Raw genomic sequence first — 20,515 nt, forward strand, 5'->3', positions numbered from 1 at the left:
GTCTTTGTGCTACCCATGTATGCCCATTAGCTTTCCTCAGAGGCTGAATTAAGTTGCTAAGCAGAGCCAGGAATTTTGCCTGTTTTCTAAACAGTTGTTTATGGGATTACTAGCAAGTTACATAAATTTAGGATTATCACATACTGTCTGGGCACTGAGGGAGAAGGAATTCCACAGTTAATGTGAGGTCAGATCAGGAAAACAGCAGCTACTATGTGTGCATCAACTATGATCGGGCAACAAAAATTATTTTGATGCTTCTGCCTTGTAACTGGCTGTCAGGGGATCAGGATGGAGGAGGTTAGGGCTGCAGATCAGGGTGAATATAATGATGCTAAAAGCCCTCCTTCCCTCCAGGTGGTCCTGCAATATCTTTACTGAGACAACAAGCCTTCCACTCCCCTTTCTCTGAAAGGTCTTCTTGAATGCGCATTTCTTTTCTTCAATTTCAGTTACAATTCTTCAGGGCAGGAAATCGTGGATTTTCCCTCAGGCAGGACTAAAACCTACTGAAAATGTGGCATTCCTTGGGCTGTAATTGGACTGATGCTGCCTTTAGCCAGGTACCCTCCAGGCAGGGATATCAGCGAGGCAGCACAGCTCTAAGACACAGAGACAAGGCCACCCCCTTGGCAGGCTTCTGCATAGCCCCTTGTACAGCCAGGCTTTCATCCCATTTCAGGCTTTTAAGGTGCCACTGTGTTGTAGAACTAGGAATAATGGTAATTGTATCATCTTTCTCTCTCCTCACGCAGCCCTTCCACCTCTTTCAGGTAGTTATAATCCCCTCATCCACCATTTTCCAAAGTGTTGTACATTTGTTTGTCTTTTCTTATTTGAATTATAAGCTCTTCAGGGTAGAGAATTTCCCTTTATCTGTGTTGGTAAAGTACAATGTCAATTTACTGCACTATATAAATATTTTCTAATAACAAGGGCAATAACAAGAATAATGTATTTTCTTTACTGCAATACAGTATTTCTAACCTTCAAGATACAATCAGAAACAACCCAAAGTCAACAACAAGACCAAAAGATTTGCGGAACCTTTAACCATGAAGCGGAAGCCATGAAGCCACTTTGTGGAACTTTGGTAAATTAGTTACTTATATTCATAAATAGCAGTAAAAATTCTTGCAAATTGACCCTCTGGAAAATATAAAGCAGAACATAACCAGTGTAAACCAGCAGAGCACTGCTCCACATGTGTATTATAAGGGTCACAAATGGCCTCCTAGTTACTTTTTAAACAAATGCAATGTTAATACTTTCACTGCAACATTATGAATAAAGCATTTGGCCTGTAGCTATGAATCTCATGGCTTTTGACTTGTTTGTTTACATTGTCATCCAGAAAATTTATATACCATGCTCTCTTGGAGTCAATCTTGACTCACCCCTTGAACATGCAGAGGACATGGCCCGTGTAGAGGGCTCTGGGCTGCAGAAGTTTCCATCAGCTTCCCCAGTGCAGTTTGATGGCACCACTCACGACCCTCCCTACAGCAGCACAGCGCTCTTCTGGCACACAGGAGGAGAACGGGGTGCCAGGGTCGGTGTCCAGGCCTCTCTGGCACCATCTCTGCTCATGCTGTTAATGGTTTCTTTGTCCTTTAAAGCTCTGAGGTATCAAATTAATCAAAATATAATGGGGATGGGGCAAGAGATTAAACTGACAGGAGTATGAACTGCCCTTGTTTATCCAGGTGATACTACAGGAAGTGCAAAGCAGACACGTGTAGAGGACAAAGCCCTGTCCTTTGAATTTATGGTCTGAATGGAAAATGCTTTGTGAGACCACCATATTTCTGTCTGAAATATATGGTTTAATTTAGGAGTGCCCGAGTGACACTAGCAGCCTCTGATATATAAGTGGCCAGGTTAAATGACCTCTATGTACTTTCTTGCCTGAAGCTCCGAACAACAGCAAGTGGAGCATTTTGAATGAGTCCTATTTCTTATCCTTTTAATTGCCTACTAATATTTCTCTTGGTGGGAAAGACTTAATAGAGCCCTTCTGCCTCCAAGTGTCTTCCAAACTATCCAAATTGCAATTCAGCCAAAAAAAAAATATGGGTCTTCAGTTCTCTAGAAATGAAAAAGAAACTTGATGGGGATCCAGGAGATTTCTGTTCCTCATATAGCTCTGCAACACACCTTTGGCAAGTAATTTAAACCATCTATATCTTGATCTCCCACCCATGAAATGGTGTGATTATACTTTCTTTAACTCAGACTTTATTAATCTTGCCTAGTCAGGCTGTGCTTATGGGGTATGTCCAGCATCACAGGACCATGACCTGGGCCTGCAGATAACACAGGATTGCATTAGGCCAAGGAATATTCTAACCCCATAAAATCCATAACTAAAGCAGAGTGGAAAAAACAAAACAAACAAACAGAAAAATATCAATTATCATAATTTCCTATGGAATCACTGTTTATCTGAATGTGGAGAAAATAGCAAGTTTCCTTTAAAAGCACTTGCAATGAAATTCACACTGTCAGGTGTAAATTACAGCCTGTATCTCATCTTGTTCTATCTACAGCTCCTTTCATAGTCATGCACAGCACCAGTGTACAAAAATATTTCCTGCATGTGATCAAGCAACTGTGGGCACATAAGATGCAAGCAAAATAGGAGACTCAACAAAAAATGTTTACTGGTATCTTAAAAGAAAACTAGAAGTTTGTAATCATGCCATTTCTCAATCAGATAAGGTGAATTACAATTGTTCTTGAAAACACAATTCAAATAAATCGAAGAAATATTTTCTTTAAGAAGTTGCAGAGAACTGAAGTAGCTAAAAATAAATGACAAAAAGAAATAACAATCCCAGGAACACGATTATATTTGCAATCACAAATATAGCAGATCACTTAAATTAAGTCCTGATCATAATAGAGTTGCTCAATGGAATAGCATGGGAAACAGGCTTTTCATCTTTTTTTCCTCAGTGCTTTATGCAAGATCTTCTGGTTGCATATGCTCTACGACATCTAATAGATTACTTCAGACAAATATCTACATACCACAGTAAACTCTGCAGAAACATGGTTTCAATCTATACTCATCTCCGAAACAGTGAACTCCTCCCTGAGTCCCATGGATTGGCGATACTGCGGGGTGCATCACTGGCACACAGTGAAGCACCACTGAGTTTGGGAGGAGTCACCAGATGGAGTTGTAGCACACTGTCATGTTATTTCAGGGTCCATATTTCAGGGTACAAACAAGATTTCAGCCTGGGTAGAAACTCAATGTTGTTAATCTTCTTTAGGACAACTGTGGCTAGGGGCAAGGAAGTGGCGTATTTAGTTTAATTACACAGCCAGAAATGCCTGAGCTAGGAAATTCTCACTTTAAAGTTGGCAATTTCTTTTCATTCAGGAATGGTTAAAATGTCTTAATTGTTAAGTTATCTGTACAAAGACTGTACCTCAGGTTTTCTACCAATTAGGTCTCCAAATGCTTATCAGATGGTGAGGACTGGATATCTGTCACAGCACAGAGAGAGAGAAACAATAATTTTCTAATTTTCTAGCTGATAAAACCCTTTTGGGGCACTAAAATTAAACATTTGCTTGTTCAAATAGGGCCTGAACAAAACAGTTTTGTATGACTTCTCAGTGAATGGAAAGAGATGCCATACCTGCTGTGCATGGCTACAGAACTTCTGAAGACTCTGCAGACAAGCCACCCGACTCCCCTGTCATGTCTGGCACAGGTTTTTGCACTTTACAAGATAAGGCGATCAAGCTTTGACCCCTAGCTTCGTCATAATCAACATTTGTGCATGTAAATTCAGTTTAATTGGAATTTATTCATGTTTCTAAGGGGAATTTAATGATGGAAAGATTCATGCTACATCACATCTCAGTGGTACAAAGATTCACACATGCAGATCCATCACTGAGAATGGCCTGACCTCTGTTATCATTAATTGAAGCATATTAAGAGACTTAGCAGAAAAAAAAAATCCAAATATGAAATGTCAAGAGACAGATCCATCTAGTTTCGTATCCTGTAGTTATAATATACCTTAATTACAGTTAATTAGGAGATATTGTTCCTGGTGGAAGATCATCTGACATAGTTTCTGTTGGTGATTAAACACAGAACGTTATTTGTTGAATGTGGGACCTGTTTATTGTGACTGTACAATTCTATCTGGAGTATCATTCCTGCTACATAACAAAACAAAAGAAATTCATAGGTCAAAAATATTTCCCTTGACTCATGATGCTTTAATACCCCCTGCTGCCTTCTTAAATTTTCCACTGCTGATGCCTTAGGACTCCAGCACATGATGCAGCTCCCACTAAGGAGGGATGCAGAGCCTCTCCTTGGGCTTCAACTGAGCCACATCAGATCCTAAATGAACAGCAGATATAGGAAAAGGCTGAGGGAAGACAAGTGCTACAGGAATTGACCTCTGTGGAAGAACAGTGAAGTTGGACAGAGAATCAATGAAGGCTTCAGTACCATTTGTGAAAAAGTAATCTTTGATTTATTGGAGCAGTGCTATTATCTGGAATCCTTTCCTCATAGAGTGTAAAATACAAAAATTAGAAACTCAGGCTGAAGGCATAAGCTCAGCTTCTGCTGGCATCAATACGGTTTGCCCACACTCATTGATCTATGGCTATATATGATCCTGAAGTACGTTTTGCTGGGCTGTCTGGGATCTTTGCTCATGCTTAGAATAGAAATGATGGGATTGGTTTTGTCACTGAAAAGTAAGCAGTGCATATCTTCTGCCTGAAAAGCAAGCAAATTAACATTTGTGAAGCAATCTTTTTTCCTCAGTTACAAGAAAGAAAAAAAAAAAAAAAAAAAAAAGCAGCAGCATAATTGGCTAGATTACTTGTACTAGGAAGAGTCTTGGTTCTCACAAACTCTGTGCACACTGGTTTCCTAAATGCTTGTTTACTCTGAACAGCAACAATTGTGATAAATCATTTGCTATTTACTCTTCAGTGCTACTATATGCTTTGGGCAAAGATTTTTTTTTCCTGCTCATTATTTATTTATTTTTAATAGCAAAACCACTCTTTTAACACATTTTTGCATTCCCAGTGATGGATTTTATCTTTGATATGTGATCCAGATATTTAACTACCTCTCTCTACATCTCCCATGAATTGTTTATACAGCCACTTGGCAGCATCATTTGCATATCACAGGAAAGATCCCATTACATGTTCCCAGAGGTGCGGTTTCACCAGCTTTATCACTTTCTGCCACCTATGCACGTCTCAGAAGCTGAGTGTCTGGTTAATCCAGAAAGGCACTTCTTGGCTACCAATAGTAATTAAACATTAATGGTGCAGTCACAACATTTCCAGCTACCCAGAACTTATCTTCCCATTGTCTTAGACAAATATAATACCCAAAAATATATTCATCTTTTCATACAGATTTTTCTGCCACAGGAAAATCACAGATCTTTACCTTTAATGCATTCTGTTCAGCTGTTGCAGACTTGACCAAAAATAATTAGAAAAGGAACAAATACACAAAGGAAATAAAGTTGGAAAGAAGAGAAACATTCTTAGGACCAGAGGATCTGAACATAGCACAAAAGAGCTAATGGAGATGTGGAGCTGGACATTATATTCGTTCTCCAGACTCTTGTTTGGTGACTGAATGGGACAATGGCTCTAACAGCAGGCTTCATGGTGATGAAATGCCGATGTTTGGGTGAATTCCAGATTATTCTTCACCCATTGTATGAAACATTAAAAAATGACAGCAGTGTAATTTTCACTGAGAGGAGCACTTACTCCAAGAGCACTCTAGCAACATCAAAACATACAATCACTAGGGATCGGGCACAGGAATTAAAGGGAAGGCAGAACCACAAGTCAAACACCAACTAATTTCCTTGCATAAAGCACTGCTGCCTCCAGATGTTTTTTCCCAATAAGCAGACAAACAGTACTGTGCCTTCAAACAGAGTTTTCAATGTACATTTGGGGGAAACAAACATTGCAGGTACCAAATTTTGTTAACTTTGATTTTTCCTCTGCAAATCCACCTTGCAGTAAAGGACTACTAACATGAAGTTTCAGAAATGCAAGCTCTGGATGAATTTGGAGAGTCTGGGATCTAGTGTAGAATTATTAACAAAAAGAGCCTTTTCAGAAAGTGCCCCACACAAACCAAGTAACACCCCTCCAGCTGCTTTCAGTGCAATAGCCAACCCATCATCTCCCTATCTAGCAATAAGAAAAAACCCACAAACTCCTCAACACCATAGAAGTCTTGAAGAGAGAGAAAGGGTTGATTCACTGACAAAACTAATGAGCTATTGAGTCAGCACCCTTTGAGTCACAAAGTCAACCTCAGTGAACATTGATTGAAACTGGTCACATCCCACAGCCCAAGACTGCAATAGCCAATAGTCACAGTGACAGAGCAAAAGGGAGATGAAGCACAGCTGTCCTCTCAAGTCCAAGTATAGCCTGATGGGCAGGAAGGAAAATCAGAGCTGTTCCTGCCTGTTTAAAAGAGAGCATTTAGTTTTTGAGCCTGTCAGCACGATTCTTTTTGAACGCATTATGTTCACTGACATGTCACCCTGACATTTTGTTTAGTAGTACAAAAAACCCCAGAACCTAAAACAAGAAGTAAGGTTATAAAATCAAATATGATGCTCTCTGCATGTTAAAAGAAGTATTGCTTCCACAGAGACCTGGAAGCTCAAACAGCTGCAGCGCAGTGCCACTACATGAAAACCAAAAAATGGAACTGACCTGGGTTTCACGGTTCAAGCGTGCCGTGGCAGGGATCCCGGCACGACTCCCAAATTCAAAGCTTGAATAAACACAGTTGTAGTTTCTTGAAGTGGATGCTTTTAATGTAATCTGAAAAGGGTGAGACAGGACATACTCCTGAAACCCATGTTTCTTAGGTAGAAATTCTGCCTGGAGAAGCCCAGCTCGTGCCTGTTTGCTATTAAGACTGCACAGCAGCGAGGGAGCGTCTTTGAGTTCACATACTTAATGCTCAGTGGTGTGTCTGCGGAGTGGCAGGAAATAAACAACAGTGAGGAGGGGTTAACCAGAGACCTGCTGGCTAAAGTCTATATGCCTGGAAGCAGAAGGGAGAGGGCTGCACAGTCAGATATAGTTCAATTGTTTCTAATAGGGAATCTGCCACAGAGCCACCAGGCACAGACAAAGACACCTGTCAAAGGCTGTACCTGTTTTACATCTCCCCCTAAACCCAAAATAGCAGTTGTGCATCAGGTCATTTCAGTTTTTCTAAACTGATCTAGAACATCTTCCTTATTCCCAAATACAGCATCGCTAGAAAACCATACAGTAAACAGAAAAGATCAAATAAGCCACCTATGCATGGTTCTCCATCACATCTAAAACTCCTACATCACACCCTAAGATATGTTCTCTAACTTATTTCCTAAGACAGCTGTGTGCCTTATGAAATAGTGTCCCCATTCTGCCATAACTGCATCAAGGGAACATCCACACAGATGGTCAGATGCAAGTAAAAACGTCTCTGAGCCTGATAGGAGACAGTAAAGTGAAAATCCCTTTACTTGGAGCCTATCTACCAAAATTTCACCACTGCACCAAGTCACAATTGACTCAGCAGGCAGGTAAAGGCAGTGCTTTGTGAAGCCACCAGCCATATATGCAGACAGAGATATGGACTTGGGCACAGAGCACAGCATGAGTCAGAGAGTCCAGGTGTGGGGATGGCTCGAGAGGAAGAGGGACAGCAGCTGCCCACTACGTGTGGCAATGTGCAGAGGAAGAATGAGCTAAGCTATGCTTCCAAAGAGCTCCTTCTGCTGCAAGATGCAAAGGATGCAGCAGACATGTTCCAGAAGATCCGTCACAAGCACTAACATTGGCAGAAATCAGATACGGTTGCAGACATTTCACTCTAGCTTTTTGCTAGCAGCTTTTATTAGAGAAGGAATCTCCAGACCTGGGATACTGCCTACCCCTCCCCCAAAAAAAACAACAGATTAAACCCAACTCTATGAACTCAATTGGTGGACAATGGTATTGAGGAAACACCCAGTAGCAATGGAGGAACATACTGTAAAGTATAAAGCAGTTATGTGGCTGCATGCATTTTTTACGTACAGAGTATTTATAGATGCTAACCCGGGCAATTTCATATCTCTAGCTATTTACTCTATGCTTGTCAAATGAAATGGCATTTTTCATCCCATTTTGACTGGAAGAGAGAATATGTTTGGATTATAAATTGTTTAGAATTACTTGTTAATGCTGTCAGCTTTTCTGTATCTGCTTGTAGGAGGGACAGGAGGGAGAAAACAAATAATACATTACACATAAAACCACAGTGGAGAAAAACAGAAAGCAAGCTGTTTTCAACACATTTAAACTGTTCAAATTAGAAGAATCAGTTGCTGTGGAAGCAGATCTGCAGCTGAATGAAACCTTTCACCTGTCCAACATATGAAATATTTATTATCTGAGGGTGACTAGATTAAATAAGCCAGACATACAATGCAGAAAGCAGATCATGGCTCATCACCTCCATGATTTTCACAGGTCCTGTGGCAGCCAGATTAGATTTTGCCATAGAGAAAGGGAAGTGGGTTCAATTGCAGTATTGGGTGTCAGGAGAAATAAAACTAGAGGAAAAAAACTTCTCAATTTTAATTTAACCAGGTTGGTGATCCTCTGCTGTGTTTAGTAAGGCTGGAAAATGTTATAATTTCCAATTAGAGAGAAGAGCCCACTCTCTTTAGATAATTACTTTTCCAATAAATTATTCTTGGCCACTTGTTTCCCCATAAAAAATGCCTAGTGTTTTTGCCTTGTCAAAGTTGTTGGGTTATTTCCCCTTCTTTTTTATTTCCTTACTTTGTGTGGGTTGGACTTAATATATTATGGGGCTGAAACTTGGCAGAGATCCAGACACAACAATTTGAAAAATGTTCATACTAAAATTCAGTGATGGCATTCCTTGTTCATTTTATCTCAGAGCCTCCCTGATAATTCAGTCCTGCAAAATCGAGAATAATTGATGCAGAATTGGGTATGTAATCCAGGTCATTTTGTTTTTCAGAAAAAAACATTCAACATTTCTTTTGCTGTAGACACAACTCTGACTATGAACAAAAGCCAAAGCCATTATTTAAGAAAGTGATAATTTTGCATAGCTGCTTTCAGCAGGAAATCACACTTGGAAATTATATTTTTTGCCCTTTATCACACTCGTTTCCCAGAAAATCTGGATTTCTAAGACCTTTGGCATCCTTACTATAGTTAAACAGCTTTAATGTCTGCATTCTAAGATGCTGAAATTGTCTAATTAAGCTAAGGGGTAAAAATAAAGCTTAAAGTCCATTGTTATTAATTCATAAATGATACCATGATAAAATATAATTCTTCTAAGTCTGGTGTGTGTGTGTGTGAAGTGACTGAAAAGTTGTAGAGAGCAAACACACAACACCAAAATATGATCACTTCTTTCAGTTCATGCCTGCTGCATTTGGCAATTGCATGAAGATTTCAGCATTAAATATTGGATCAGGTAATGTGATTTCAAGTCAGATTTACAGACTCTTGGGTGCTGCACAGGACTGATCCTGCCCTAACAATTAAGGCAGCAGTGAGGTAGGAACAAGATGGGGAGGGGAGAAAGAACAGCAGAAGAGGCAACACAATATCCGAGCAGTGCCACTGGACTAACTGTGCCATCACAAAACCAATGACATGCTGCAGAAACCTGGGGATTCCTGGCTCCACAGTGCAGATGACATTTCTCTCTAGCCTCTTCCACAACACAGTAGACCTTAAAATATTAATTAGTCCTCTCTTCCAGTTGTGCTCTTCTGGCACTAGTCCTGTACCTTAATAGGTGCCTCTGATGGTGCAGGGCAGGAGCCCTTTCCCATACCTAGCACATAATACTCACTTATACACTCTGGATTTTCCTAGTCTCAGCCTTCATTTTCATTGCTTCTGTGCAAATAACTTCCTCCACATCTGTTACAGTCCCTTTGCCCTCTTGCAGCGTGCTGCGCTTACACTTTCCCAAGTTTGCCAGAAAGAGACTGCTAGGCTCCAAGTGCACCAAAAAAAGCACAGAACGTGCCTTCTTTCCTGCCTTTCCATCTGTCTGGAATACCCTCCCTTCTTTCCCACCGTGGTACATCAAGTACCTTCCCTTTCTTTGAGAAAACTGAGAATCCATCTGTTCGGCATGGTGCTCCATCTGCAACAACGGCAAGTCCAGTGATGTGCTGCCAATATTTCAACAAAGGGCTCCTCTAAACCCATTCCCCTGAGTCAGTAACACAACCCACGTACCCAGGGTGGGGATGCTCACAGACAGGAGGCGTGTGGAACTGGCAGGCTCTATTCATTTGGTTTTCCCATTTCCACAAAATGCTTTCCCATATCCAGGGAAAGAGGCAGCACCATTTGGCAAATACATTTCTGTTACATGCCTCCTACCAGAAGTGTTAATACTTGGGAATAAAAAAGTAATAAACAAAAGAACCCACTTTGTTGTTGAGACAGTTGCAGAGTGTGCACCTGGACAAAACACAAGGGATGACAATGGTAGGGAGGGATCTAAATCCCTTGAAGGGACTCCTCAGGACCATATCTGTGTCAAGCAAATTAGTGAAAGGGCCCTGGTTAAAAAGAAGGAAATCATGCCAAATTTTCCTTTTAGTGTGAGCTAGAAGAGGGTTGAGCTTTGCAAATGTGCCTGGTTAGTCTGAGGACAAGGGTGAGGGAAGAGGGGTAAACAGTTAATGCAGACAGTTTTTCAGAAAGGAACCATACACCGCTTTTGCATTCATATTTCTGTATCGGGTGTGAATACATTATACAGTCTGTAAATACATATATACTTGTATGTATAAACACACACGAATTAGTCAGTTGCTTTTACGAACTTTGGCTGCTGCCTTTGCTTCAAAAGCTGTCCTATCTCAGGCATTTTAGAAGTCCAGGCTTAATAGTTTTCCATATGTGGTTATACAGATGTTGATACACACAGTCCAGGATGCTCTGACTGCAAGTACTTTGGATTGACCACTTTTCCTGTTGCTTTTTATTAGCTGCACAGTGTTAGATTTATGACAAGTTTCAGAGACATATAAATGGCCAGCTGTTCAATTAAAGTCCCAAAGTTTTCAGAGGTGACAGTATAATGTATTATTTGCTATTTTTAAAGAATAAAAAAATCAGCAGTTTTTTAGAATGGTCTTCATATAAAATAGGAGTTACTAGATTTCCACTCTGCATTGGAACACATGATCACAACACTTCAAATCTGTTACCTTGATTGCTTTTTAAATAAGGAAAATTAAATCAAACAAAAAACCTCCAAAACCCAAGCCAATCAACCAAACAAAACACAATGAAACCAAAAATGGGACTCAACAACTCAGTCTTCAGTTCAACAGATAACTTTTGTTGGTTATTAAGAATAAAGAATGCAAGATTAGCAGGAGTGGCTGCCATCATATAGTTTAGTTTGATAACATTAAAATATAATACATGTGCAAGTTATAACACTAAATAATCTCTATTTATATGCCAGGAAACAATTTAAAAAGTATGTTCTGCTTTTGTCTACTTTGGCTGCCACATAAATGGCAAAGTGTCAAGCTTCTTACCTAAAAAAGCAGGCAATGCTAGTGTGTCTGTCCTGTAATGAGTTCTTCCAGAAAGAAATCCTGATCCTTATCTAGCAGAGCACATCAGCACATTTTGGAGGTCACCCATCTGTAGCAAAACACTCTGGAACACGTTTATGTTTAAAAATAATTTGCTGAACAGGCAGAGATTAGGCAGGTGCCCAGTCAGTCTGTTGAGCTGTGACCTGTTTTAGGCTCCCACAAGATGCTGTGCCATGCTCAGAGCTGCCCTGCACAGACACCCCACTGACTCCAGCACCACAGGTCCTCCACACAAGAATTTTACAACCATACCACAAGAAAATAACAAAAGGCAAGTACAGCCCAAATCAAAGCGTCACTGGGATCATTCCTCTCAAGCCAAGAAAGACAAATTTTCTTAAGCAGAGGGCTGGTGTGGTCTGAGACACTGGAACACTGCTGATCCATGGCACAGACATGCAGAGCCCCAAAAATCCACCCAGCTGAATTGGCAAGGCATGATAGCATGGGTGGAACATAAAGATCATCCTCTTTTTTTTTGCAGACAACATGAATAAAATGAGGCACAGACAAAAACCCCGAAAGTTAAAATCTGCTAAAAATCTCCTAAAGCAAAGCTATGACAGGAATTTGAAATTAATCCAGATCTACTGAATTCTACTCTGATTCTCCAACCATCAGACCAGTAACCCTCCTGCCTTTGAAGGAAGCATTCAAATCATAAGTAAAGCAATTTCTATTCCCATCATGTTAGCAAGGCAAGGAAGTAAAAATGTTTTGCAAAGAACTGTCCAAGTTACTTGTCACACAGAGACAAGATGAACCAGTTTAAGTGGGGCAGAGAGTTTGACATTCATAGGAGCATTTTCCTCTTCCAAGCAGGTGCATGTTAGTTCCCTTCACACCTTTCTCTGTTTTCTTTAAATCTCTTATAATACCAGTAATGTGTCCAGTCCACTTTCATTTAGATTTGATCTTGACAAAGTATCTTATCAGTCTTCTCCCTAATCCATGCTCCCAGAGTGATTGCACAGAAAGTCAGTTCATTTTCCCAGAGTGAGTTCTTTATAATCTATACAGCTCTCATCTGTTTAAATCATGTGAACAAGAATACAACATTCCATACAAAAAGCTCACTTTTCCTTTTGGAAAAAAAAAGTTCCTGCCCTCACTAGTGAGTGAGCAGGAACACAAAGCCACCAGCCTTAACTTGAAACCAGAGGGGTTATGTTAGGTCATAAGGGGTCCAGTAAGCTTGTGAGTGGGATGGTTTATAATATACCATGACTTTGAAACGTTCTGTACTTTCAGGCTTGTAAAGGGATATCCATCATACAAGTCAAGTTGGGAACTACATGAGAGAAACTAGCTGGGCCATGTTTCCTTTAGCATTTGTACTGAATTCTCCTCTTTGACCTGAGTCTACTACTGAGCCACTTTTTGGCCTCGGTGTACCTTGTGCACTCTGTGAACCCTCCTTCTCCGTGGGTGCCACAGCCCTCTGCAGGAATGAAACCTGATGATCTAGTCTTGAGCTCCTACTACTGGGCTACCACTGGGCTACCACTGCACCATCTTTCTTTGCAAATGCTGCTTGCAAAGAGGAGGGAAGATGGCATTGAAATGCATGACTGGAACTATCTTGTACTAAAATTCTGTGGTGATCATGTTAGTCTGATCCTTTAAGCAGACCACAAGCTTCCAAACTGAGAATGTAAGTGCTGCTGATAGGAGCAATTTAGTGACACAATAAATACCCCAGTGTGAACACTGAAAACTAAAGAATGTCAAACTTCTCTCTTACCTTCCTCTCTCTGAGAAGACCTATTTCTCAAAGGACAAACTTGTTTCCAAAAGCACACATTAGCACTGAAGCTGGACAACCCTGCACGCCATTAAAGCATTGGCTGCAGCAGTTTCATCTCCAACACACACCTGAAGGACCCATCCTCCTCATTTTTTTTCTACAGCCCTTGAATATTCCAGCATTCCAAAACAGTATCTTTCAGTCTCTATTGCAGTACCTATTTATTTATCCATAAACTGTCTCCTAGCAAATATAGGCACATGTGTGCACACGTGTGTACTAAGAGACCAACCAACCAACCAGCAAGCCAACACTGTATATTTATACCTAGCTTCTGACTTGCCCAGTATCCTATTTTAAATTATCTCTCCTCAAATATTTTCTTCACATTCCCTCAAACTTTTTTACTGCTTCAACTCTGTATACAGCTGCTTCTTCATGAGGCAATTTTGTTGCTCAGTTAACTATCACATTAATCAGGTGAATGTGTCTCTCCCTAGTATATGTAACAATTGCTCATTAAATCAGGTCTCCAGTACTGTTGAAAAATAATTAAAAACCTGTTTCCAATAAACAAGCTATAAAGGCATTAAGGACAAAATAGTGTGTACGAAATGTATTAGAAACACAGGGAAAGAAAATTCTGACCAGTCACAGGCTGGGCAGATTTAGCTGAATACTGCTATAATTGCTCATAGTGTCAGGCTAGTAGTAAAAAGAAAGTTATAAATATTCACTTCAGATTAACAATGAATGTGTTGTGGCTGAACACAAACGCCTTTTATGTTTGCTTCCTACAAAGAGTCATGCAAAGCAAATTCAAAGCTTGTATGCTCCACTGTTTGTTTCCAGAATAGGAGGTATAATTGATATGGGATTTACACAGCTTGACAAAGCAAGGGAGGCCAGGCTCCCCAAATCTTTTGGATCCAGCACACAAAGTTAATTAAATAAACTGTAAAGGAACTGCACCAGTTCCCTGCAACTTCTTCATCTAGCACCATGCACAAGGATACCTAATTACAGTTTGTCAGCAACTGAGGTGATGAGAGAAACCTGCCATCAGGCAACTACAAACAAATATAATCTAGAGGTAATAATACTTCCATTGAAGGAACAACAGACTAAATTTGTCAGGTAAGTAATTAACTTTGTCTTAATTGCTACACACAAAGTGAAACGATACAGTAAGATCTCAGTGACCAGATAAAATATGTCATTTTCTCCCCACCCAGTGAACCATGCAGTGCTGAACAGATGAGTCACCTTTTCCTGCCTGCATTAAAGGAGAACAATTGGAAAAGATTTAAAATTTAGTTTGTAAATTGAGCCATTTTAATTCACCTTGAAGTCAATCACCCCAAGTTAGTCACTGATGGTAGAGGCAACTTAGCAAAAATGAGCATTTATAATTTGCAATTCTTCTATATATGTTTAGTTAGCATTGTGGTGGCTAATTTACTGTTCCACTTAATTAAATACTGCTAAAATTATACTTTAAGCTTTGTCTCATATTTTGTTAGCACAATTACAATCTAGAAGTGATTTTATATCAATCAGTAATTTGCTCTCCGGCAGTGTAATTTCTTGTTACAAAGCACTCATCTCTAACAAGGTATGCTGAGTGCTCCTGACACCACAGCAGCCACTCACCAGGGTGAAACTGTGACCCCAGAATAAAGAAACAGCTGTCCTCCTCCTTCCCCAGGAGGACTCCCATGGCATGTGACACAAGTCATATGAATACACTATAAGCATATAGTTGTGGAAGGGTACTCCTGAACCATGGGTGTGCTAAGGAGGTGTGTGCTGAGGACACACTGCCATCCTGCACTGCAGCTGAAGAACGAGCAGTAGGACCAATTTAATTCAATAGAAAAGCAAGAACCTGATAATAGAGAGATGATAATCAAATCCACAGAATTAGCAAATAGAAAAAAAAGTGAATAAAACCTCACACTCACTATAGCCGAACTTCCCCCATCCTCTAGAAAGCAGATGCTTCTTGTAAAATAGCAGAAAGAAAAGGGAAAGGAGGACAGCCTGACAAGCAAACCAGGGACAGAAGTGAGATATTTATCTTGATTTTGTATCTGAGTGCTCTTCACACATTTCTGCAAGGTTTAGCTCTGCACTGCGAGCTTACTCAACACTTACTCGACAGTAATCTCCCAGCCACACTGTGCATTAAATTAGATGCTGTTTTCCTGGATATTGTTTTATTGTCTGCACTTCATGTGTAAACATTCTCTGTGCTGACTTTGGTACAATGCTTGCCTCTTCGGGAGGCATGCACATCTACACAAGCATTACTTAAACTCACACAGAGCATATGCTGTGTGTAACAAAAAGCTTGCACGAGTGCATCTCTTCTAAAGTTTGCTGTTCATTAATTCAGGGCAAAGAAAGCTTTTCAAAGGGAATCCAAATCTACTGCTTTTGGAAATCAATTATGTCTTAAATAAGCGTCAATCATCATCTATCCTAAGGGCAATATCTTGAGAATATTGTAATTCTCTGCAATAGTTTCTTGGAGATTAAAGCATATAGATACATAGGGTATTAGATATTTCTAAGCAAAATAATTAATTGTGCCTATTTTTTGCTCAACAAGGAGGTAATAGAAAAACTATTGAGAATTAAATACAATTTAAAGCAGTCCTTGCCCGAGAGTAACCTGTGTGTGCAAAACATCTGTTTTCCTATAAAAATGCTTCAGGAAACTTTCATGGAAGAAGACAAATTGTTTTGGTCTCTCAAAAATTATAATCTTGGCTGCTTACCATTAAACTATAGAATACATTTTGGTTTGTGAAGCCAAAGCTTTATTCCTCAAAAGCTTTATTCAGTAGCCAAGAAAGCCAACGTTCAGAAAATAGGAGTGAAACTTAACTGATTTGTTCACAACTCCTTCACTGTCTTTTATAAGTTTGCAATGACCTGTATATTGTACTGATAAACAGCCCTTCCTGGCTAAGTAAATAATACTGATGAAATCCATCTGGTCTTTACTGTACATGTTTCTTGCAAGAAACATCAGTTTTCACAGGATTGCTTTCCTTTTTCCCAAGAAGGCAGAACTGTGCAGACCTGTCCCAAATGACAAGGAAAAATACACTAGTTATAAAGCCAGATGTTTCAACAATAACCATAAGATGATGTGGTAGGCAGAAAATCCCCATGTACGGTATTTATGTTAAACTATCCTGGTTCTGTGCTAGTTTCTACTCTGTTTATCAGAGGAAAAAAGAAACATTTATTGAGATACAACTAGCTTCAGAAAAAAATGTAAACCTCCTTTGCAAGTTGAAGTTTTGCACCCTCATTCACTTCCCAGGTTGTTTCACATCTAGAAGCAGTGCTACTGGAGTGTCTGTCACAATTGCAACCCAGTTGGATCTACCAAATCAAGGAAGTTTCATCTTTTTCTTGTTTTCCTTCATGAGACAGGTTTGTCCTATTTCCAGACTTTTATTACAGAACAGATATATTGAAGTCTGTTGAGCTGGTTTTGGCTGGAATAGAGTTAATTTTCTTCACAGTAGATGGCAGGGGGCTATGTTGTGAATTTGTGCTTAGAACAGTGTTGATGGCAACAAAGAGATGTGTTACAGCTGAGCAGAGTTGACACAGAGTCAGGGCCCTTTCTGCCTCACACCCCACCAGAGAGAGGCTGGGAATGTGCAAGGAGCTGGGAGGGGACACAGCCTGGACAGCTGACCCCAGAGGGATATCCCAAAGCAAACAGTGCCATGCTCAGCATATACAGCTGGGGGAAGGAGAAGGAAACAGGGAATGTTCAGAGTGATGCCTTTTGTCTTCCCAAGTCATCATTACATGTAGATGGAGCATGGATGTTTGGGCATGGCTGAACACCTGCCTGCCCATGGGGAGTGGTAAATGGATTCCCAGTTCAGGTCTGCTTGTGTGCTCAGCTTTTTTTAAAAAAAGTTCTGTTAAACTGCCATTATCTCAGCCCAGGACTTTCTCACTTTAACCCTTCTTATTCTCTCCCCCATCCCACCAGCAGAGGGAGTGAAGGGATGTGTGGGGCTTAGCTGGCAGATGAATTAAAACACAACATCCGCATAAGACCTAGAGTTCATATTCTATATGTACATATTCCATAAACATACCCCATCCTTTTCTGCAATATACTATAAATACATTGTGTGTTAAATACTATACTATAAGAAATATACCATACTATAAGAAATCCTGCAATACAGAGTCTGTTTAACCACCCTAAATCAAGCCAAATTCATTGACCAGAATTTCAGCTCATAATACATTTCATGTTGCAGCATTTTAAAAAGTTTATAAATTCTCTACTTAGAAAATAAAATATTTCGTAACTTCTTAATTTGCAAAAGCACACTCAGGTTATTTAATTGAAAAACTGCTTAAAACATAATTATATTTCAAACAGAACCAATTTTAATTCTCAGTTTTTGACAAGAGTCTTTAAAAGTCTCGACTTTAACAGCTTCACAAAGAAAATCTTTTGGGACAAAAGTATTGCAAAAGCACACTGCAAAAGACATACATCCACTAAGATGTAGATTATTAGAAACAGCAAGAAGAGATGTTTATATTTATATGGAAAACCAGACCTATCAGTGGTAATAATTACATTTATTAGACTTGATCTTATTTTCAGTATGAAAACAGGCATGTTTTAATATTCCAAACTACCACAGAATATTTTTATTTGTTTTGTTCATTAAAAAGAAAAGAGAGGAAAACACTGCAAATTAATCTTATTCATGGATACAGATATCTCTGCTCATAAAATCAGTGAGCTCTCAGCACATGTTTTCTACTGGGTATTATAAACCAAATGTATGGTTCCAGAGAGAAGTATATGGTTTTGCAGTTCACTGAATCCTTTCTTTAGCAACCTTTCAATTTCTCATCTAAGTAAATGAGAGAAAAACCCAGTAGGTTCTGAAAACAGACAGAACATTTCTCCTTTATTTAAGAGTTAGATGAAAACAGTAAACTACATAAAAGGAACAGAATTCATAGGAGCACAGAACACAGGCTGGGGGGCATCTTCAGCAGTCACTTGGTGCAATCCCCTGCTCTAGGTATGACCAAGTCAGATCTGGTTGCTCAAGACTGTCAGGTCTGACTATCTCCAAGTGCAACCTGCTCTAATGCTTGGCTACATTACTGTGATTTGGTTTTTTGGTTGGTTTTTTCCCCCCTAATATCCAAGGGGGATTTCTCACATCACAATTTATGTCCATTCCCTCTCCTATCACTTTCCCCTTACAAGAAACATCTGGTAGGGGGCTTCCTTATATCCCCATTAGACAGCTGAAGTCAACATTTAGATCCTGACGATAACATTTATATCTTTTCTAGAAATCAAAAATCTTTTGTGGAAAAGCTCTTGCAAAGGCATGCTGTGCAAAAGACATAGCTCCACTACTGTGCAGAAGATAACAGCTGAAGATAACAAACACCAAACAGACTCAGTTGTCTCAGTTCCATGGTGTGTGTCATACCCTCTATCTCTATCAACACTCAAGAAATCTCTAAAGCATTTGTTACAAAGAAAAAACATACAGGTGATGTCCAAGCAGTGGCCAAGCCAGCTGACAGATTATCTGCTTCAAAGGGCTTTTGATCAAGTCCTTGTTTTACATGTGTATTTGAATGAACAGTAAGGAAGGAGGGGAAAGATTAGGTGTATCACAGAGCTGTTGAGTTCAGGTATCTCTGCTTTCAGTTTAAAGATTTTTTCATAATTAGAATTTAAGCATCTCAATCCTTATGATATCAGACATTATACATTGATGTCTTCAGAAAAAAAGTATCTAAATGTCCTGGTACATAATTTGGTTGAAGATGAAATGGTACATTACATCTATCTGTTCTACAGCAGGAGTGGAAATCTTTAGATTTAATTTGCCAAGTATTTTGTTCTTTCCTGGTTACTGCACCCAGTGACCAAAGTACACTGTGTACAAATAGCTGGTAAGTGGGAGAGAGCACACTGTCACATTGCTGGCAAAGCACTGATCATTGAACACTTATTAAAATTCTAATGTTTAGATACATCTTAACTTTCAGCTTTCAGTGCTGGGATTCATCTATATCTCTGTGTACCTTTATTCTTCGACATTTCATGATTTCTCTTGAGATTATAAGGAAAAAGAAGCTGTTTATACAGCTGTATTATACACATCAGATCCAGAAATTGATTCACTTTCCAAACAGAAACATGAACTAATAGGATGGTGAGATTGTGAATCACATATTCTGGGGCTTTAAGGCAAGCTGATAGTCATAAAATTAAGTTCCCTGGAGACACTGAAACCCAGCAGAGCATATTAGAGTATATTTTCTGAAAAATTTGTAATTTTTTGTCCAATGGAATACATATTTTGAGTCAAACTTATAACAATACAATTATTGCTGTCATCATCACATACTGATTTGACTGCATTTTAAAAAGTCAGCTACCAAATAGAGAATTTGCAAGCATTCCTTCAAAAAGAACACAAAGCCTCCCATCACTAAGCCATCTCCAAGCTTCCTTGTTCCCATTCCTCTCAAGCAAGAAGTGCATTCACTAGCTCTTAGATATGAAGTGGCTGTAAGTCATTAGTATTTCACTTTTTCAAGGACCTTATTTTTTCCCCTGTGTTTTTAAGGGCAGTCAGCCAGCAACATTTGCTGTATGTGACAGACATCTGCGAGAAATGCGAACCCACACAAAATTCCAGCTTTCAGACAACTCAAGCTAAATTACTAACTTGAAGTTTCAATATAAGCTTGCTGCTGGATGCAGCAAAGACTCAGCACAAATAAAGGCAATACTCTGTCCCAGAGATGATATTAGACACAACTAAAACAAGCTGATGTTCTTGAAAGAGGAAGTTCTCATCTGCTGATTTCTCTGTTTCTTTTACTAATTATTCCTCGAGTTTGTTGCACCTTCTACAATACTGTGATGGAGCAAAATTTTGACTAATAATAGCATTTGAAAATTTCCTGAAAAAAGGAAGAGGTTCTTCTGTTATTTTGATACATTTAGATACAATGAGGG

General features: G+C 39.4%; 1 protein-coding gene across 15 annotated transcripts in view; it reads right to left on the reverse strand.

The window, feature by feature from the left end:
- ENOX1 (ecto-NOX disulfide-thiol exchanger 1) overlaps nucleotides 1-20,515 on the reverse strand; it is a 352,618-nt gene that overhangs the window by 139,323 nt on the left and 192,780 nt on the right. For 2 of the 15 annotated variants that reach the window (XM_086881226.1, XM_086881225.1), the window contains exon 2: nucleotides 6,760-6,870. The exons of the other annotated variants lie outside the window; for them this stretch is intronic. The gene's annotated coding sequence lies outside the window, so the exon portion shown is untranslated. The remainder of the gene's footprint in view (nucleotides 1-6,759; nucleotides 6,871-20,515) is intronic. 15 annotated transcript variants of the gene reach the window in all.

Source organism: Cyanistes caeruleus, chromosome 3 (assembly GCF_971803275.1).
Source record: "Cyanistes caeruleus chromosome 3, bCyaCae1.hap1.1, whole genome shotgun sequence".
Taxonomy (NCBI): Eukaryota; Metazoa; Chordata; class Aves; order Passeriformes; family Paridae; genus Cyanistes; species Cyanistes caeruleus.